Source organism: Panicum virgatum, chromosome 9K (assembly GCF_016808335.1).
Source record: "Panicum virgatum strain AP13 chromosome 9K, P.virgatum_v5, whole genome shotgun sequence".
NCBI classification, from domain to species: domain Eukaryota; kingdom Viridiplantae; phylum Streptophyta; class Magnoliopsida; order Poales; family Poaceae; genus Panicum; species Panicum virgatum.
The window spans coordinates 34,301,620-34,324,846 of record NC_053144.1 but is presented as its reverse complement, the minus strand read 5'-3'; positions in this window follow the sequence as shown (position 1 = coordinate 34,324,846).

The window sequence follows — 23,227 nt, the reverse complement described above, 5'->3', positions numbered from 1 at the left end:
CTCGGGGAAGGTCGATGCGGCTCCGTGAAGGTGTGATGGGGTTAGGGGGGGAACTCAGGGGTTGCCGGCGGCGAGAAATCGGGTGGCGGACCACTTACCTGCGGCGGTGCTCCGGGGAAATCCCGGCCGCTGCAGGTGCTGGGGTCGTACGGAGAGGCCTCGGGGTCGCTCCTGGCGTCGAGGCGAGGCCGCTGCGCTGCTCCAGTGGGGCTAGGGGCAGCGGAGCAACGTGGCCGCGGCGGCGCAGGGGTGTTCTGCGCGGCGAAGCACGGCAGGGGTGGTGCAAGGGTTTGGGGCGGCAAGGTGGTAGGGCGAGGGCGCAAGAGGAAGGACGGGGCGTTTAAAGGAGGGGGAGCCGGGGATTGCGGGGCGCAGCTGAGGAAGGGGATCCCCGGCAGTTTCGCCGGTGATGTCGGGCACGGCGTTGCGCTGACGGTTAAAGGAAACGAGGAAGGGGATGGCGCCGACAGGTGGGGCCTGGCTGCCAGCGAGCGGGGCGAGCGACGCGGAGCGGGCCGAGCGGGGTGAATTGGTGCTGAGCGGCGCGCGGTAAGCGGCCGAGGTGGCTGGCGCTTGGGCCGAGCGCTGAGCGGCCGAGCGCGTGCGGAGGGTGCTAGGCCGCGTGCGCAGGTGGGAAGAAGGCTGGGCCTTGCACGGTAGCATTCTGGGCTGGCCAAAGAAAAGAGAGGAAGGCCGGGTTTGGGGTTTGGTTTTGGGTTTCTTTTCCTTTTCTATTTCCTTTTCTTTTTCAAACTAACTCACACTAACTATTTGAATTCAAGTCAAATTTGAATTCAAACTCCTATGCACTCAAACAATTAAAACTTATGCACCAGCATGTATGCACAAACATATTGAACTTAAATAAATTTTATTTACTTGCGAAAGAAAAAAAATTAAATTAAATGCAAGACTAAGCACAATAAACCTTAGAAAATTAAATAAAGCCAATTAAATTTATTAATAAATGTTGAAATTTAAATTAGTGTGTTACAGACCCTACCCCCTTATAGGAATCTCGTCCCCGAGATTCAGCTGGACTGGCTAGCAAAGAGATCTGGATATGTCTTCCTCAGCTCATCTTCTCGCTCCCATGTAGCCTCAGCTTCACTGTGATGACTCCATTGAACTCTGCACATCTTGATGCGCTTGTTCCATGTGACCCTCTCTGATGTCTCCAGAATCTTCACCGGATGCAAAATATAGGTCAAATCTTCCTGCACATCTAACCCATCCAGTGGTGCCTGTTCCTCAGGTACTCGTAGACACTTCTTCAACTGAAAAATGTGAAAGACATCATGCACTCTAGAGAGATCAGTGGGCAACTCTAGGTGATAAGCAACTTCGCCTTTCCTCTCCAGCACCCTGAATGGACTAATGTACCTTGGTGCTAATTTCCCTTTAATATTAAACCTGCGGATTCCCCGCATTGGTGACACCTTCAAGTACACATAATCGTTCACTTTAAAGGTCAGGTCCCTCCGTTTTCCATCTGCATAGCTCTTCTGCCTAGTCTGTGCAATCCTCAGATTTTCCTGCACAGTCTGTACCATCTGCTCTGCATCTTCTATAATGTCAGGGCCAAAGAGCTGCTTCTCGCCAATCTGGTCCCAATAAAGAGGAGTCCTGCACTTTCTGCCATACAATGCCTCAAAGGGGGACTTCTTCAGACTGGTCTGGTAGCTGTTGTTGTAGGAAAACTCAGCATACGACAGGCACTTATCCCAACTAGTACCATACTGAATAGCACAAGCATGCAACATATCTTCCAACACCTGGTTGGTTCTCTCTGTCTGCCCATCTGTCTGAGGATGATAAGTGGTACTGAAGCGCAGCTTCGTATCCATCGAATCATGGAGCTGCTCCTAGAACTGTGAAGTGAACTGAGATCCTCTGTCAGATATGATCTTCTTGGGCACACCATGCAAACAGACAATCCGGGAGATGTACAACTCTGCAAGTTTGGCACCGGAGTAAGTAGTGTTCACCGGAATGAAGTGAGCAACCTTCGTCAAACGGTCCACTACTACCCATATAGAGTTGTACCCCTGCTGAGTACGAGGCAATCCCACTATGAAATCCATCGTGATCTCCTCCCATTTCCACTCGGGAATCTTCAACGGCTGCAACAAACCAGCTGGCCTCTGATGCTCTGCCTTCACACGCTGACATGTGTCGCAGATGGCAACATACTCGGTGACTGAACGCTTCATCCCGGGCCACCAGAAACGCTCCTTAAGATCATAGTACATCTTGGTACCGCCCGGATGAATAGAGTAAGCTGTATCATGAGCCTCACTCAAAATCAACTTCCTGAGATCCTTCACATCTGGCACACAGATCCGGTTCTTGTACCACAAGGTACCCTGATCATCCTCTCTGAAATGAGGAGCCTTGCCTTTCTTGAGCAACTCACGGATCTCCTGCACCTTCTCATCTTCCTTCTGATGCTGCTGGATCTCTGCCTCTAGAGTGGGCTCTGCCTCGAATGCCGCACTCGAAGTATGATGCAAGAAACCCAGACTCAACTGCTCAAACTCCTCGCATAACTCTGGAGGCATCTGAAAGCCACGGCCATGTTGACATAGCTTCTTCTGCTCAGAGCATCTGCCACAACATTGGCCTTACCCGGATGATAGTGAATCTCCAGGTCATAGTCCTTGACCAGCTCTAACCATCTCCTCTGCCACATGTTCAGCTCATTCTGCATGAAAATATACTTGAGGCTCTTGTGATCAGTGTAGATGTCACACTGCGGCCCATACAAGTAATGCCTCCAAATCTTCAAAGTATGCACAACTGCGGCTAACTCAAGATCATGAGTGGGATAGTTCAGCTCATGCCGACGTAACTGCCGTGAAGCATAAGCAATCACTCTGCCCTCCTGCATCAGAACACAACCAAGACCATCCCTCGAAGCATCACAGTACATTGTGAACCTCTTGCTCTGGTCTGGCAGAGTAAGGACCGGCGCCGTAGTCAACCTCTTCTTCAGCTCATCAAATGCCATTTGACGCTCATCAGTCCATATGAATGCCGCATTCTTCTCTAGCATGGAAGTCAAGGGCTTCGCGATCTTGGAGAAATTCTCAATGAACCTCCGATAATATCCTGCTAAGCCCAAGAATGACCAGACTTCCTTCATTGTCTGCGGTGTCTCCCACTCGAGCACATCCTTCACCTTGCTCGGATCAACTGCAATACCTCCCTTGGAGATAATATGACCGAGGAATGGAACCTCGTCAATCCAGAACTCGCACTTGCTGAACTTAGCATACAGCTGATGCTCCCTCAATCTCTGCAATACGAGCCTCAGATGAACTTCATGCTCTGCCTCAGTCTTGGAAAAGATCAGAATATCATCAATGAAGATCACCACGAGGACATCCAGATAATCCATGAAAACCATGTTCATCAAGTGCATGAAGAAAGCCGGGGCATTAGTCAAGCCGAAGGACATGACCGTGTACTCATATAGCCCATACTTGTAGGTGAATGTCGTCTTCGGGATATCCTCAGGACGGATCCTCAGCTGGAAATAGCCCGAACGCAAATCAACCTTCGAGAATACATGAGCACCTCGAAGCAGATCAAACAGATCCTCAATGCGGGGTAGTGGATGCTTGTTCTTAATGGTAACTGTGTTCAGCTCCTGATAATCAACACACATTCTCTTCGAGCCATCCTTCTTATCTACTAGTAATAATGGAAAAGCCCAAGGAGAAAAACTGCGACGGATATAGCCCTTGGCTAGCAACCCATCAGTAGTCTTCTTGACTTCCTCATGCTCTATAGGTGCCATACGGTAGGGCCGCTTTGCAATAGGAGCAGTGCCAGGCAAGAGATCAATAGAAAACTCGATGTCGCGTTCAGGTGGCATACCTGGCAAATCGTTCGGGAAGACATCCGGGAATTCAGACACCACGCGAATACCATCCGTGGGTCTAGCCTCCATCTGATGAAGAAACCCCGAGGGCTCTGAAGCACTGACTGTCACCTCTTGGCCATCAGATCCTGACAAGTGAACTGCCCGCTGAGCACAATCAATTATGACTCCCCACTTGGCAAGAGTATCCATTCCCAGAATCACATCGATACCCTTGGTGTCTAGCACCCTCAGATCAGCACTGAACGTTGCCCCCCCTATGGCTATACTAACTCGGGGGCAAACAATATGGGATCTCAACTCCCCTCCCGGTGAAGAGACTAGCAGACACTTCTTTAATGCAATGGTAAAGAAACTATGCTGCTCAACATATGACTTGGTGATGAATGAATGAGTAGCACCAGTATCGAAAAGCACTGTAGCTGGATGGGAGTTGACCATGAACGTACCAATAACCACATTGGGAGCCTCGGCTGCTGACTCGGCCGTATTGTGCTTCACCTTCCCCTGAAGTGGCGCCCTGGGCTGAGCTGGGCGCCCCTGCTGTCCCGCCTACGCCTTTCGGGGGCAAGAGTTGGCGTAGTGCCCCGGCTGGCCGCAGTGATAGCATGCGCGAGGAAGTGCTAGAGCCTGCTGTCTGGCAGGAGGAGCGGCCTGCCGTGGAGCCTGAGGTGCTGGCAGAGCTGGTGGAGCGGCATGAGCCGGAGGTGCCGGAAACCTCTGGCCCTGCCCTGCATGCTGCTGCTGTCGAGGCGGGTACTGCTGCGGCTGCTGCTGATACTGCTGAGGCGGCCGGTACTGCTGCTGTTGCTGCTGGTACTGCTGGGGCGGCTGGAGGTGAGGACAGGTGTTGCTGCCGGAAGCAACTGGAGTGATCTTCCTCTTCTTATCCTCTATCTCCTGGTGCTTGCGCTCCGTGTTGAGCGCGCTGTCAACCAGATGGTTGAAGTCGTCGAAGCGGAGGTTGAGCAGCACGTACTGGATGTAGTCCTCGAGACCCTCCATGAAGTGCTCCTGCTTGTCGCGATCATCCGCGACCTCGGCAGGGGCGTAGCGAGCGAGCTGAAGGAAGCGATCACGATACTCCGTGACCATCATAGTTCCCTGAAGTGAAAAGGACAGATGTATGACGAATGATTAGCTCATGCTTCAGAAAGATAGAACAAGGGGGATACTAGCTCTAAAGGAAATGCTGAAAGATTATATCTGAGTTTACCTGCTTAAGTGCAAGGAACTTCTTCTTCTTCGTCTTCATAACGCCCGCGGGGACGTTGTGGCTGCGGAACCGCTCCCAGAACTGGATCCAGGTGAAAGCCTCGCGGTCCTGAACTCGTTGGGACTCCCACCAGTCCAAAGCTGCCCCTCGCAGCTGTCCTGCTGCGTACAAGACACGCTCCCGATCATCGCACTGGGCGATGTCCAACTGGTGCTCCACTGCACGGAGCCAGTCGTCTGCCTGAAGTGGGTCAGACGTGTGGGAGAACGTCGGCGGGTGACCCCTCAGAAACTCCACACGCCTGTCGCGGGGCTGCTGTGGTGGAGGTGTAGGCAGTGGCTGAGCATGGACCTGCTGCAGTGCCTGAATGGTATTGTTCAGGGTAGCCATCATCTGCATCTGGAGCTGGAAGAACTGCTCTGGAGTCAAGGGTGGAGGCATCGGCATCCCGGTACCCTGGTTGTTCTGCCCCTGCTGCTAACCAGAACTGGAACCGGTGCTCCTAGTGTTCACCATCTGATTCGAACAAAAGATGTATGAGCAAAGATATTGCAGAAGTAATTTCAGACGGATATGATATCTTTCTGCAAGAAAGTCTTAGGCATGATAAAGTAGACAGGATAGAGTGGACGGTTTTACCCCAACGTTCTAACTCATTTTATTAATTAATTAACTTAAGACTGATTTTCATTAAACAAATTTAACTACTAAGCTATGTAATCAACCAAAGATCCAAATCAAACATGTAGCATAATAACAAGCATTCAAAAGTTCACACTTTAGTCGAGTTTAACACACAACTCGACTAACACAACGCGTCGCAGAACGTTCTATCGTGCTATTATAAAGGGGTCATTTAGCTTACACCTATGATGGTCAGTCGACTACTTCTAGCCAGAAATCTACGAAAACTATTCTGTAGAGAGAAATCAAGGTAAGATGAGTAAAAATCTCAGAATTCAAGGAATATAATAGCAAAATAGTTTCAGCAGACAAGGCTTAGAGAGAGAAGACCTAAAACTCGACCAGTTCTATCTAGGCTTTCGTCCTACAGTCGATATGGCTCTGATACCACTCTGTAACACCCGGTTTATAAAAGGACATAAACCGAGCAATCATATACGTGCCAGGATCAAGTCACACGTATATACAACAGAATGAACAGTATATCACAGCACATATCAAGTAAAAAGATATAATAAAATGAATACAAATGTTATTTATTACATTAATGACAAAATGTCTGATACAGCGGAAGCGTAAAATACATATACAAAGTCTCTCGGAAGCTGGGCACCACAGGGACATCGATTGGGAGATGAACGCCTAGAAGTCCTCGTACTCCTGGTAGCTCCGGGTGAACTCCCTCGCATCGGCAGGAACTGAGCAGCAGTAGAGTATCCCCAGGAGGAAAAAGAGTAGAGTAGGCAAGAGTGAGTACACAACTTGTACTCAACAAGTATAACACAAACTATGAGGCTCTAAAGTTGGTTGACTCAACTGCATTAGCTTTTAAGTCTTGGCAAAGTTTTATTACAACTATTTACTACAAGTTGATGAATTACCATAAACCCAGTTACATAGAAATTAATCAGAATTAATTATGATGCTACTGAGAACCAAACCAAACCAACCACCCGGGGAAACCCTCCTAACCAAAGGAAGATAACCCCACTAATCAAAAGGAGGATCTAGGCCGCTCATGACCGTGAGCACGGCTAGTATACCAGTTTTACACTCTGCAGAGGTTGCACATCTTTACCCACAAGTCGTGAGCTACGCTAGTTGTTCGTCACACTTCCTTAGGTGAGATGGCTAGCAAGCACACTACGAGGCCGTTACAAAGGACCACGTTGGTAAGGGGTAACCGCTAAGGATTCAGGCTCCGCAACGATGGGGCCCACCTCGAGGGGGTACAAGATAACACAGACCAAGCCTCGTAGCGTAGGGACCATTGAAGCTCACCCCCCTCTTGCCCCATCGGTAAGTTACTCCCGAACCAAAATGACCTAATTAGTAAGCCAAGACCGTCCCATTCCTGTCTTGTGGTTGCGCGGTTGTCCTAGGTTGTCGCTCTAATGACGTACGGTCCTTATGGAGAGTAGGTAGCACAAAACACAGTGCGAGCCACTCAAACGGGCCACTCCCAGAATTAAGTTGCATATACCATTAATCAAATTAATTAAAAAGGATCAAGTGTGTTATAGCGCAGAAACCTAGCACAACTAACCAAAATGCAACCCAAGGGATATATATATATATATATATATATATATATATATATATATATATATATATATATATATATATATATATATATATATATATATATATATATATATAAAGGATATAAAGTGGCTAGGAAAGTCCTTGTAGGCATAAGGTATTAAAATGCAGTATGAAATTGTATTAAAAGTGATAGGTGTTGTTCATGTTATACTTGCCTTCCTCGAACTGCTCCTGCTGCTCAAACAGCTCAGAAGATGGATGCTCCGGGTACTAGTACTGGGGCTCCTCCGGTAGCTCAACGTCTACTCACGAACACATGGCCAAAAATAATACACAACATAAACATACATGTAAACAATAGCATACACTAAGAAACAATACAACAATACATGAAAACAACAAACAAAACCAAGCTAGAACTATTCTATGCGTTACAACGATCACATGGACATAAAGAACGCCTAAAACGGAGCTAGAACGCGAAAACTAGGCCTAAAACAAGATCCAGGGGCTTAACTGCAAGAAAAACAGAGTTTCTGGGGTTTTTCTGCAAAAACCAGGGACCTATACGTAAAAACAGAAAAGATATGAGGGCTAAAGCGCTAAAACAACCAGCTGGACTGCGGGTTCTAATCTTTAGAAGATCAGGGGCTGAAACACAAATACTTTTGAACTATAGAGGACTGCTGGTTGATTACTGAGAAACCGAGGGACTCTTATGCAAAAGTAGCAGCGCTTACCGTTATTCCCTCGGTTGACTCGGGCTCGAGTGTTTCTGGGCTGTTAGATCTCGATCGGGCGGCCAGGGAGCATTGGGCGCGCGGGACGGCGGCGCCGATCGCCGGAACAATGGTTTCCGCGGCGGGGGTGACCGGAGTTGGTCGAAACGGCCATCCGGGGGTCAAACCGACCCGTGCGTGGGTCAGGGGTGATCTACATGCTATGGAGGACTCGCCTGAGCACTCAGGGTCGCGGTTCTGGGCACAGATAGGGCGTGCCACAGTGGGGTTGCGCAAGCGCGGCGGTGTAGCGCCGGTGAATGGCGTTCCGGCCGCGGGGGTGGGCTACGGCCTACAGAAGCTAACGCAAAAGGTCCAGGGGAGGATACAGGTGCTCACCGCGGGCCTGAAACGAGCGGGGGGTCTGTGAAGATGGCGCGACGGCGACATCCGGCGGCGAGGATGGTGCGGAGCTCGGGGAGGTGGCGCTGCAGGGCTTGCTCCGGTCCTTCTGACCCTCGGGGAAGGTCGATGCGGCTCTGTGAAGGTGTGATGGGGTCAGGGGGGAACTCAGGGGTCGCCGGCAGCGAGAAATCGGGCGGCAGACCACTTACCTGCGGCGGCGCTCCAAGGAAATCCCGGCCGCTGCAGGTGCTGGGGTCGTGCGGGGAGGCCTCGGCGTCGCTCCTGGCATTGAGGCGAGGCCGCTGCGCTGCTCCGGTGGGGCTGGGGGCAGCGGGGCAACGTGGCCGCGGCGGCGCAGGGGTGTTCTATGCGGCGAAGCACGGCGGGGGTGGTGCGAGAGTTTGGGGCAGCGAAGGTGGTAGGGCGAGGGTGCAAGAGGAAGGCCGGGGTGTTTAAAGGTGGGGGAGCCGGGGATTACGGGGCACAGCTGAGGAAGGGGATCCCCGGCAGTTTCGCCGGTGATGTCGGGCACGGCGTTGCGCTGACGGTTAAAGGAAAGGAGTAAGGGGATGGCGCCGACAGGTGGGGCCTGGCTGCTAGCGAGCGCGGCGAGCGACGTGGAGCGGGCCGTGCGGGGTGAACTGGTGCGGAGCGGCGCACGGTAAGTAGCTGAGGCGGCTAGCGCTTGGGCCGAGCGCTGAGCGGCTGAGCGCGTGCGGAGGGTGCTGGGCCGCGTGTGCAGGTGGGCAGAAGGCTGGGCCTTGCGCGGTGGCGTTCTGGGCCAGCCAAAGAAAAGAGAATGAGGCCGGGTTTGGGGTTTGGTTTTGGGTTTCTTTTCCTTTTCTATTTCCTTTTCTTTTTCAAACTAACTCACACTAACTATTTGAATTCAAGTCAAATTTGAATTCAAACTCCTATGCACTCAAACAATTAAAACTTATGCACCAGCATGTATGCACATACATATTGAACTTAAATAAATTTTATTTACTTGCGAAAGAAAAAAAATTAAATTAAATGCAAGACTAAGCACAATAAACCTTAGAAAATTAAATAAAGCCAATTAAATTTATTAATAAATGCTGAAATTTAAATTAGGATGTTACAGGTATCAAGAGCCAGTGCTGTCTCATTATAGATTTGGATATGTGCATATGGAGATATGCGTAGTTTCAGATCGATCTATGACCTAGTTTCGTAAACTAGCTGCGAAGGTTGTGCAATGACATACTCCTACCGGTCGGTTTTCCGCCATTGGAGTTAAGTGATGCACATAAACCCGGTCGCTGCGGTTGGAGATCAATGTGATTGGTCGAATCGAAACTTAGGGCATAAGCCAGATGCATGAGATGCATAGGGCAGTAGATTAGATCTACTGTGAATTCCGTTTTGTTGCAAAAGCGTGTTTTACAGTAAAATAGTCATAACTTTTGCATACGAACTCGGATTTTGGCGAATTTCATATCGATTTGTATCTACAGAAAAAGTTAGACTTGGTTCAGAACAAAACTTCTATTTTCGCGAAATTTAGATTTGCAAAATTCGGCCCAGAAGATATAGTTTTTGGCGTTTTAAGTTCGGACGTCGGAATCGCATAACTCTGTTTTGGAGGTTTTGTGATCGGTATGGCCCCTATGTGTATGTGATGCATGTGTGTAATTGTTCCATGACCTGCGTATCGTGATTATGACAATTCGGCTGGAGCCATATGAATTGTTGCATTTGATGTAATGGCCTGCATGCCAACCTGTGATGATCCAAGTCGTGAATGTAATTTTATTTACTAGCTATTAGGTGTAATAGCAAGTTGTAGTTCTTGGATTTTTCATCACATGAAGGATGGTGCACATGTACATGGAGATGGAGATCACTAGAAGAACAAGGGCCATACTGATTCACATTTATGTGCTTGCCGTTCTTGACATTTTACTACTACATGCGTCAGAGTAGAAGTAGAACGATCCCTCACAAATTTCGAGCTATCATGTCCTACCAACTAAACCTTGCACTGTCACATGTCTTGTACGATTGGTGGTGGGTCTATGAAATTAGGGCGCCACTGGTTTTCCTTGACTAGACAGGCTGTACCGGATACATGCACGCATAAAGGGTTGGTTAGCTTGACAAGGTCATCTTAACGGTTAAGGACCTAGGGGCATAAAGGTTGGGAGCGAGACATGGAGATGTCACCCAACAACAAGAGTCATATGTGATATGATTAGCAAAGAGTTTCTTACCGATCTATCTAGTCTTCTAGCGGTGATGCTAAAGCTCACTAGTCGACTTGATAGTTGTGGGTCTTGAATTGCTAAGAATCAATAGAGGGATATTGATTTTAGTGGGAGTAAATTCTGTTAATTGCTTAATATCGTTTACTCCATCATGAATACATTTGTCTTAGTATTTTGCATTATTATTTTGTTGTAGATCATGGTCTGCAATAACACCCAATCCTTTTCATTGCGTTCGGTCCTTGAGAAGGACAAACTGAATGGGACTAACTATGCGGATTGGATCCGCAACCTGAGAATTGTTCTCAGGGCAGAGAAAAAGGAAGATGTTCTAGATACCCCATTACCAGAAGAGCTTGCTGATGATGCACCTGTTGAGAAAAAGACTGCTTACAGAAAGGCTTGTGACAACAACCTTGAAATAAGCTGCCTTATGCTCGCTTGCATGGAACCTGACTTACAGATGTAGTTCGAGACAAACCATGAGGCACACGATATGATCGTGGCGCTTCTGGACATGTTTCAAACTCAGGCCAGGACTGAATGGTTCAATGTGTCCAAGGCCTTTGTTGAGAGCAAGCTGGCAGAAGGCACTGCAGTGGGTCCGCATGTAATCAAGATGGTTGGTTACACACAGAGGTTGGAGAAGCTGGGCTTCCCACTTGGCCAAGAGTTGGCCACTGATTTCATTCTCGCCTCTTTACCGCCAAGCTATGGGAACTTCATCTCAAACTACCATATGCATGGGGCTGAAAAGGGCCTGACTGAACTGTGTGGAATGCTCAAGACAGCAGAGAGTGACATCAAGAAGAGCACAAGCGGCGGCCATGTGATGGCTGTCCAGAACAAGCCTCCTTTCAAGAAGAAAGGTTCTTCTTGGAAGAAGAAGAGCAAGGCTAAGGTTGCGAACCCTAAGCCAAACCCTGCACTCAAGGCTAAACCTGGACCAGCTGCAGATAATGAGTGCTTTCATTGTCACGAGAAGGGACACTGGAAGAGGAATTGCAAGCTGTACCTCACCTCGTTGAAGAACCGTTCTTCCACCTCAGGTACGCTTGTTGTTCATATTACAGAAATATTTCTCACTGACTCTTATGTTAATTCCTTGTATTTGATACCAGATCGGTTGCTCATATATGCAATTCGATGCAGGGAATGACAAAGAGTAGAAGCGTTGAAAGAGGAGAAGTTGACTTCCGCGTCGGCAATAATGCAAGAGTTGCTGTTGTGGCCGTCGGGACGATACAACTTCACCTACCGTTAGGATTTGTCTTGGAGCTTAGTAATTGTTATTTTGTTCCTAGTTTGAGTCGAAACATTCTGTCTCCTTCATGTTTGATGAAGGATGGTTATTCATTTGCGAGTGAAAACAATGGTTGTGCTATCTCTAAGAATAATATGTTTGTGGCTTTTGCGTCCATTGTGAATGGGCTATTTGTTTTAAATCTTGATGATTCACCTATCTGTAATATTAATGCTAAAAGGCCTCGGCTTGCTGATTTGAATCCTACCTACATGTGGCAGTGTCGTCTCGGTCATATAAGCGAGAAACGCATGAAAAAGCTCCATTTGGATGGACTTCTAACTTCGTTTGATTTTGAGTCATACGAGACATGCGAAGCTTGTTTGCTAGGCAAGATGACCAAGACGCCATTCACAGATTTTCCAGAGAGAGCATCGGACTTACTGGAACTCATACATACTGATGTATGTGGACCAATGAGCTCGATTGCTAGAGGTGGATTCCAATACTTCATAACTTTCACTGATGACTTGAGTAGATATGGCTATGTCTACTTGATGAAGCATAAGTCTGAAACTTTTGAAAAATTCAAAGAATTTTAGAGTGAAGTTGAAAATCAGTGTGGCAAGAAAATTAAAGCTTTACGATCTGATCGTGGAGGTGAATATCTGAGCCATGAGTTTAGCAATCATCTAAAGAGTTGCGGAATTGTTCCACAACTTACGCCGCCTGGAACACCTTAGAGAAACGGTGTGTCTGAGCGACGTAATCGAACTCTGTTGAACATGGTTCGATCAATGATGAGCCAGTCGGACCTACCGTTATCATTTTGGGGTTACGCTCTAGAAACAACAGCTTTCACATTAAATAGGGTGCCATCAAAATCCGTAGATAAGACACCATATGAGATATGGACTGGCAAGACTCCCAATTTGTCATTTCTAATGATTTGGGGTTGTGAAGCATTTGTCAAACGACTCCAGTCTGACAAGCTTGCACCCAAATCGGATAAGTTCATATTCATGGGATACCCAAAGGAGACCTTAGGATATTACTTCTACAATCGATCTGAGGGCAAAGTGTTTGTTGCTCGGAACGGAGTTTTCCTAGAGAAAGAGTTTCTCAAAGGAGAAAAAAGTGGAAGAACAGTGCAACTCGAAGAAGTTCGAGATGAGCCAATAGGACAAGACTCTACAAGTGACACTAATGTAGCTGAACAAGTTGAGATGCCTATGGCAACAGAAGCACCTCCGCAACCATGAAGGTCAGCAAGGCTCCGCGCAGCGCGGGAATTATTATTGTTAGACAATGATGAGCCTGCAACATATGCAGAGGCGATGGCAGACCCTGACTCTGAGAAATGGCAAGATGCCATGAAATCCGAAATAGAATCCATGAAGGAAAATCAAGTTTGGAAATTGATAGACCCGCCTGATGGTGTGAGAACCATCGAGTACAAATGGATCTATAAGAAGAAGAAAGATATAGATGGAAATGTTCACATCTATAAAGCTCGACTTGTCGCAAAAGGTTTTCGACAAGTTCAAGGAGTTGACTACGACGAGACTTTTTCGCCCGTGGCGATGCTTAAATCTATTCGGATTATTCTAGCTATTGCTGCATATTTCGATTATGAAATATGGTAGATGGATGTCAAAACAACTTTCCTTAATGGAAATCTGACTGAGGACGTGTATATGATGCAGCCCGAGGGTTTTGTCGATCCGACCAATGCTGGAAAGATATGCAAGCTTCAAAAATCCATTTATGGATTAAAGCAAGCATCTCGGAGTTGGAATATTCATTTTGATGAAGTAGTCAAAGGGTTTGGCTTCATTAAAAATGAAGAAGAAGCTTGTGTTTATAAGAAGGAAAGTGGGAGCTATGTTGCATTTCTAATCTTGTATGTAGATGACCTACTGCTGATTGGAAATAATATTCCTACACTTGAGTCCGTAAAGATTTCATTGAAAAATAGTTTTTCGATGAAGGATTTAGGAGAAGCAGCATACATACTGGGCATCAAGATCTATAGAGATAGATCAAAGAGGCTTATAGGGTTAAGCCAAGATACTTACATTGACAAAGTGTTGAAGCGGTTCAACATGGAAGAGGCAAAGAAAGGGTTCTAGCCTATGTCACATGGCATACATCTTAGCAAGACTCAGTGTCCTACGATGACTGATGAGCGAGAGCCCATGAGCAAAGTTTCATATGCCTCAGCAATTGGATCTATCATGTATGCAATGGTAAGTACATGCCCAGATGTTTCTTATGCTCTAAGTGTTACGAGCAAATACCAGTCTGATCCGGGTGAGAGTCACTGGACAGCTGTGAAGAACATTCTTATGTACTTAAGAAGAACTAAGAATGCGTTTTTGGTCTACGGAGGTGAGGAAGAGCTCGTTGTAACGGGTTACACCGACGCTAGCTTCCAAACTAACAAAGATGATTCAAAGTCCCAACAGGTTACGTGTTCACAATAAATGGTGGTGCTGTTAGCTGGAAGAGTTCCAAGCAGGAGACGGTGGCCGATTCTACGATAGAGGCCAAGTACATCGCAGCTTCGGAAGCTGCGAAGGAAGGTGTTTGGATAAGGAAGTTCCTTATTGAGCTTGGTGTATTTCCTAATGCCTCTAGCCCGCTGGGTCTCTACTGTGACAACAGTGGAGCCATTGCGCAAGCCAAGGAGCCAAGGAATCACCAGAAGAGCAAACACGTTATGCGGCGATTTCATCTCATTCGAGAGTTCATCGATCGGGGTGAGATCAAGATATGCAAAATACACACGGACCTGAACGTTTCAGATCCATTGACAAAACCCCTTCCACTGCCCAAGCATGAGAGGCACACAAGAGCAATGGGTATTAGATACATTCTGGATTGACTCTAGTGCAAGTGGGAGACTGTTGGAAATATGCCCTAGAGGCAATCATATTTCCTTGTATTCATGGTTAATAAAGTGTACCTTGAATATTCATGGATGACAACTTGTATTGATTAATGCTTATGTGAAGTATTTGTGAAACTCTATACTTGTATGAATATTCTAAAATGTTCCTAGTCGGAGTTCATGTGAGGACACACATGAATATTAGACTAGCACATGTATTAGTTGATTGACTACGTTTCACAAGTCATAGACATGGGGATGTCAAACTAATAATGTGGGCTCATGTGAGACATGAGACTGAACTGACCCAACACAAGATGATGACTTCTCATTACACAATATGTACGCTATGTCCTAAGACCTGAGATCGTCGTATGTACTCAAGATGTGAACCGACTTACTTAGGAGCCATCAAACGCTACACCGTAATAGGGTAGTCATAAAGGTGGCTTTCGGGTCTGTCAAGAAGCATGATGTGAGACATAGTCGGTCAAGATGGGATTTGCCCCTCTCTATAAGAGAGAGATATCTCTGGGCCCCTCGAGTGATTCGGATCAGGAAATGCATGGCCATGCTGGGGTTAAGAGTTAACCAAGGATTCCGAATCACAGGATCGAGAAAGAGTGGTCGGCTTTAAGCTAGACCAAATATCGTGAGGCAAAGGGAACAACATGTATATGATATTGTGGCGGCTCGTCTGATATGATCTTTGTGTGCGTATAGGAGTTGACATGTCTTGCTAGAGGCCACTGTCTACTATTGGGCCGAGTAAGAGTACTTGGGCCATGTCTATTCGCATGTGAGCCCATAGGGTCACACACTTAATTGAAAGAAGCCTAATAAGGATGAGATCCGAATTAGACTGGGCTTAGGTGCACTAATGGGCCATTTAGGCCCCAAAGGGGGCACCCAAGGTGGGGCCCAAGGCAGCCCACCTAAGGGGCTATATAAACAGAGGAGGGGGCGCCTAAAAACCCTAACCCTGGCTAGTATTCACGCAGATGAACAATACCATGAACAGTAGCACCCCCTCCCTGTTCCTCTTCCTTGTGCATCTAGCCCTAGTTCGTTCTCGCGGATCTAGCAATCCGGAGTGCGAAGCTTCTTCCTGTACGTGTGGCCTTCGTGGAGGTGCTGCATTTGATGCACAAGGACGAGCTGTTCGTGAGGTGGTTCATGCAATTGCACTGCCGGCTTCCATCTACACTACACCGACGCGCTACAGAAGTTCCGCAACCGCGCGTCTAGTGGTAATCCCGTGATCTATAACTGCAGTAATCCTGGTTTATGTTGTAGAAATTTTTTTTGCTACCCCATATTCCTACACAGAGAATTGCCTAAGATCAGTGTGCGTGTTGGCGCTCCTTAAGTACCCCTTTTATCCCTTGTTTATCCTTGATAATGGCATGAATTCAATATCAAAATCACTAACCATCCTAACCCCGGCCTAATTATTGGTCATTTTCACATATGCACATATATTTTGGAGGAACTTTGTTTTTGTAGGTTTTTGGCCTATTTTGGAGCATGAAATGACGAGGCCCGTGATCGAGCGCTAACACGGAGAAAGACGAAGGCCAAAGCCCAAAGGAAGGACCAAAGCCCATGTTGATTCGAAGCACATTCATGCACATCCATCCTCTAAGAGAGCCCAAAGGACCAAGCCCACGAAGATGAGATCAAGATACTTCGGGATTAAGCAAAACAAATGAAGATTTAAGGAAGGATTCCCTATCCTATCCTTTCCTCGAAGATAACGACGTCAAAAGGGGTGCAATCGTGAAGGACAGAAACTCTAGAAGATGCGAGGAGTCTACACGCCAAAGATGAGACCGAGGCGAGCCCAAAAAGGGGTAGGCCGGCCGGCCTAGGCCCATGGGGCCGGCCGGCCCAGCCCTTTTCTGAGGCGGTTTGCCTTCCCCTTCGACCGGTGGCTTCCTCGGCTTATAAATAGCTCGCACCTTATTCAACTCGAAGGATCCATCCAACCAGAACTCGACGAAAACCTAGGGCCAAGACCGGAGGGAGACAACGGCCGCCACAAGTCTTCGAAGTTGTCTAGGAGATGGCTTAGGCCATCCCTAGCCGCCATGGCCTCCCTGCGTGGTTGTGTCATGGTGGAGTTCATGAGCTAGTTGGAGTCGTCAATGGTGTATACGTGGTGGTGGCAATCCAAACGAATCTATTATGTGAGTAATGTCTTCATGTCATCCGATCTATTTAGCGATCATGTCTCTCCTCTTTCGATTTCGTTCTTGCTTTGGGTGCGCTTATTCCTAGATCTATTCTCAAGATAGATTGCATGGGGTGTTCTTGTAGCTATGGTGGCTAGGAGTTCATACCGGATCTACCCAAAGGGGGTTCGACTTGCTTCAGGGTATCCCATTGAAAAGGGGGGCGTCGTGACAGGCCGTCTCCACAGAGTAGGTTGGGTATCGAGGGATCGGTTTGGAGGTTTTGATTTAAAGAGGCTTTGGATGAGATGCATGTTGAGCTTACTCGTTTAGCTAGAACTACAACTAGAATGCGTGTGATAGGTTTAGTCATGCCTTCGGTCATGCTTTATCCTTACCGATGTTCATGGATGGGATCAACCTTCGTACATCACTCATATTTATCAAAGGTTCACCTTTTATATGCAATTAATGCTTCATGTTAGGATAGATCCGTTAGATTAGATGGAAAACCCTAGTAAGTTCATTGTCGATCCACGGATTGATAAACCTTGGGGGAATACTCTAAGGGAAAAGCTACCACGAACCGTGCGCTTGCGGTATACAAATCGGGGGCGTTAGTGAACGTCAACAAGCTTTTCTGGCGCCGTTGCCGGGGATCGGCAACTCGAACCCTAGGGCGATCTATCTAATTTTTTTGGGCTAACCCTAAATTTTATTATTGCATATACCCTTGTTTTCTTGTTCGTGTCCTTGAAAGCAGGTGGAAAAAGCTAGACACCAAACTTGGGCTTCGAGAAGTCCACAACCTGCTCCAACAAACTTCGACAATCGACGACAAGACGATCGAGGAGTTCTCGACATCAACATCAAAAACCCTAGATCCACTTCGACAAGATGTGAATAACATCAAGTTTCGCTCTTTAGTGGTAGGTGCTAACTTTTGTTAGTGGCCCAGCATCCGCTATCGAGTCTCCACTCCCTAAAGCAAAAGATGATAAATAAGGTACGCCGCCGTGTCAATTGATTTTAAAGACTAATGTTTTTGGTAAGATTTGTTTGCTCAAGCAATAGGTATGAAGCATGTCCGAAAAGAAAATCGTGCAATTGGATCATCATCATCTATGAAGTGTCGCTGTTGTGATGAGTTTTTCGTCCAAGATCAGATATGTGCCATGAGGAAATAATAGATTATTATGAAGTTCCGTCAAGTCTTCTTTCCAACGCATCAAAAATCGTTAATTTTGGAGATCGGTGTGAAGAGTTATGGAAAGATCATTCAACGCTGCGCGTTCTGAAATCTCTCGGGACGAAGCGTAGCGCTGGAGTAAAACAAGCATAACTTTTTCATCCGAGGTCCAATTTGGGTAAATGACCACTTGTTGGAAACATGATTTGATACACCTCACAATGAGCTTGGAGTTTGGTACATGTTCTGCACTGGACAAAGGAGCAATTCAATGAAGAAAGGTGCAGCAGCAAACAACGGAGAAAGTGATGACGATGTCAAAGGATGATTGGAAGGCCGAGTGCACAAAAGATGATGATTTGAAGTTGACCAAAGCTGGAGGCAACAAGATTAGAAGAATCATGACACCACCTATCTTTTCCAGTGGGATGCTCGATATACTTCTAGTCGAGTGATGCTATCACGGAAGAAAACCGCTCAGATCATCAACACAAAGCACGGGAGCCTCCACTAATCCCGATACCTTGGGTAAAGCAAGAATCATGGAGAAGACACTTCATTGAAGCCATGCTATATGCTGGTAAATCAATGGTGATGACCTTGAAGCCAAGGACGCACGACAAGACGCTCCAAAGACCACATGATTGAGATCATTGACATCTTCGGATGAATTCACAAGAAGATACTATTCTCATCAATATTCTACTCGACCTCAGAAGAAAATTGCAGTATATTTTTGTATATTCAAAAGCTCCACGAAGTTCCGATTCCAACGAATCAAGAATGAAGTCAATCGAAGTTTCCCACAAGAAGTTATGGCCAAAACATCAAAAGTCGTGCACACTGAAATTTTCTGGACAGCACGCAGCGCTAAAGTAAAACGGTCATAACTCTCTCGTTTGGACTCCGTTTAAAGCGAGTGACCACTCGTTGGAAAGGTAATTTCATAAACTTTTCAATAGATCTATATTTTTTTATATGTTCTGTTGAGTTTACAGGAGAGATTCTACGAAGAAGAGGTAGGAGCAACGCGATGAGAGCAAGATAGAAAAGATGACGATGACAACAATGAAGAGGAGCTTGGGCGATGTTTTCATCAAGCGTACATTATAAAATTCAGAGGCTTGGCGTAGAGGAAGAACCCCAATGACATTGGCAAATGAAGGCACAAGCGGTCGACCTTAGACAAATGAAGATGTTGCAAACAAACCACGACGGATTACAAAGAGCGCAACATTCAACACATGGAGACGTGAGAAGCAAATCACGACGGACCACGAAGAGTGCATCAAGATGACATCTCGCACAAAGCACCACGACTCCAATGAGTATGAAAAAGCTCCGAGGCTAAGGTATACAGTGAATTCTCAAGCTTCTATTGGTTTCGTTGACAATCTTTAAAAATCTCATGCTCGAACCGATAGTCGGAATGAAAGTTTAAATTCTATGTCTTGTTCTTTTCATGATGATAGGCTAGAGTTTCTTGAGAAGGTTGATTTCATACTTAAAGAACCTTTGCCTAATAATGAGCTCCGCGCTATGCAAGAAACACATGCTGCATTTAATTACACCATGTCTTGTTGATGAAAATTAATGGAGGATGTGATTATGTTGCATATGTTTACAAATAATTGCAAATCTCGATCTTGCTTTGCGTTTGGTCAAGCTCATGACCCTAAAAGAGCACATGTCGGGAGAAGCCCCGAATTTCACTAACCATGTAGGACAAGAAACTCAAATGATGAGGAGGGAAACTGTGCCCAAAATTTTGAACACCATCATCAACATCTTCAAGTTTCAAGAACGGAGGTCGCTAAGCCTCATCAATTTTGTGCACAAGTCCAGAGATTTGCAATGCAAGAAAGTTGAATATTTAGGATCTCCATCAAGTCCTCGATTTAACACATCCATGATTGATACAATTGAAAACCCACGGGAGGAGCTATGTCTCAAACATCGGAGATGCACGTGCTAAAATCAGCACGAGGCAGATTGCAGTAACGGGGAAAAAGGGGCATAACTCCCTCAATTGGAATGCGTTTTGGGTAAATGAAGACTTGTTGGAAAGAAGATTTCGTGCACCTTGCATTGGATCAATTGGTTGGTGCAACTTCCAATCTGGACAGAGAGGAAAATCCGTGAAAAGAAAGGTAGCGATGAAGGACAACAAAGGAGGTGACCATGATGTGAGAGACGATTGGGCAAGTTTTCCATTAAGCGTGATTGATCATGTCCAACATGGGAAGTGGAATAAGAGCTGCATGGAACACCTTCACCTCTTGCATGAAGGACCATGGCTTCGCATCAAGGAGAAGGTATGTGAGAAAGTCGAGCTCTATGACTCTAAATGAAGCGCTTTGTGGGAGGCAACCCGATCTTTTGTTTTATATATATTAATATGACCGTCTACATTGCACTCTTTAATCGGAATATCAAGTAACATTGTACCATTGCTCTAACAAAAACCACAACTTCATGTTGTTCATTCTAAATGTTATTGAGGGAGCACTTTGTTATTTGATCTTGGGAAACTTGTAGACCTTTTTGTGTGCCTATTAGCGTTTTGAGTCTTTTTCTTTGTGTCTTTTTAGAGAGATTTATGAAGCATTGCACCACCCTTTGATTCTAAACTTGTGGCTAGTTAACTTAGGCTAACTTTTTGTTTTGTTTTAGACCACCTCATCATGTCATATCATTTTGTTCACCCACCCCGTGTTGCATTGCATACCATGTTGTTCGTCTCACCCTTGCATTGCATTGCATGTTGCACTTAAAAAAACCTTTTCTAAAAACATTGACTAGCCTCGCTTTTGAGATCCTAAAACCCTTAGGAAAGCCACTCATAGAGCAATCCTAAAACCATAGGGTATGTTTTTCATTCAAAAAAAATCTAACTTTTGTTTCTCTCTAGTTTTTTTGAAACCACCTTAGATAGAATTTCTATACCCAACACTCTCTCTCTTCAAAATTTTTGTTTTAAGCCAAAAATATAGGAAACCCATAAACCTACTTCTAAAACCTTGTTAGCTCGGTTGCTTGATCCTTTTTCGATAAATAACCCTTTCATTGACAAAAGCCTCACTTCTTATGAAGTGCCGCGAAGGCTTTTTGTCACTCTTAGCAATTGTTTTTGAATAAGCTAGTTGCGGAACAACATCGAAAGGTCCTTTCAACCTTGCTAACACTTGTTTTTGCTAACTTTGCATTTGCACTTTGCGTCCATTCCATTGTTCATGCACTCATTTTGCTAGCTTGGTCTCAACTTTTTTGATGAAAGCTTTCATATCCATGTTAATGCTTCACGTGAGCATTTTTCTTTTTGCAATCTTGTGTAAACATGGTGTTTAGACATGATTGAAGACCATCATCATTTAGTTACCAAGCTATGAGGTTGCATTTGGTTGGTTTATAAGCTTTGCAATGCGCTTTATTTTTTTTCTTGTGCTATGAAGGCCTATTGATCTTGGGATAGACATGGTGTTTTGACCTTTGTTAAATAAGTCTTTGTGGCTATGGAGAAGTTCGGCAACCTAGTTGTAAACATGGTGTTTAGAACTAGGTGTAAACATTGTCTTTGTTTATATACCTTCCTCTCATTTGCATTTACACTAGCACACACGTACACTCACTAGTTTCGCTAAGCTAACTTTGCCACAAATTGAGATCTTAGGAATGGTAGGTTTGTGTGGCGGAACCACCCAAACTAACTGGGCCCGGGTGCACTGATCTTTGTTGCTAAGCAACTCTGACCCAATTTGGCACTCACCGGTAGTTCCTCGAGTGAAGCCTCGATAAAAGCCACGCTCTTCCAGGATCAGCAGACAACACTCACACGAAGGTGAGCCCAGAGATTACAACACAGAACATTTCATACACCTCAGAGTTTGCAGCGGAAAAGAAATTTATTACAAGTCATGTTCAGAGTAGCGAAGTACTACAGAGTTCCAAACTACACAAATTATTCAAGTGTTATAGTCTCAGCGGAAGCAATAAAACATCTAACGAAAGGAAGTGACGTATCGATAAAGCCCGTACGAAATGTCACTCCGCAGGAGGGTGATCAGCACCAGCTGAAGGACCATCCCACTCAACAGACCAACCCGGAGGCAAGGTACACAGCCAAGTAAGACTCGCGAACAGATCTTCAAAGTTAGTACCTGAAAAACAGTGCCACAAGCAAGGCTGAGTATACTAATACTCAGCAAGACTGACCCGTCACCGGATATAACATAGTCCGATAACTAGACATGCAAGGTTTTTTGGTTGGTGGGGTTTGTTTGCCAAAAATGCCACTAAATGTTGATCCTTACTTTCAGATTTTATTTAGCCATCTTCTAGTTAGATTAACCATTCTAAGTTTGCATCCAACTCTACACAAACATGGTAGAGCAATCATTTAATCAACCAGCAGCATTATCATCATCATGTTCCACTTGTTACTCTATGTGACCGAAATCATTAAGCAGTCTCATGCCGTGAGAGGCGGACGATTCCGAATCGAATTTCAACCTGGCCAGGGGAACCTAGACCACACGTATGGGAACCAAGTCACCCACACAACATTTCCCCTTTCTTTCCAGTCCGTGGATCCGGCACACCCTCCCCGACTACAGAGCCCGACGTCTCTGCACCCGTACGTCCGGACAAAAATAAAACCTACTTCTACCAAGAGGGTGCGAGATCGTTCCACTCGCTGGTCCAATCAGGTACTTCAGCTTACCGATTACCATATTTCTCGGTATGTGGCTAGTACTTTCAAACGCTTAATGAAATGAGCCACACACCGCGACCTTAACCATTTTTGACTATACCAGCGGGGTATCACAACTACACAACCCCGCCCGTTGTCCTTATATTTCAGCAGGAAATAAAGTCAGTCAACGCCTATAATCTCGCGAAAGGCAGGAAACCTCTCGACTTTTACCGTACCTAGTTAGCGGGGCAACTAGTCGAGAAAAAGATCCGGATAACAAACATAGGTACCTAGGGATCATGCACCTAAGGTTTTCGATCAACTCCTAGAAAACGTAAATGCACAATTA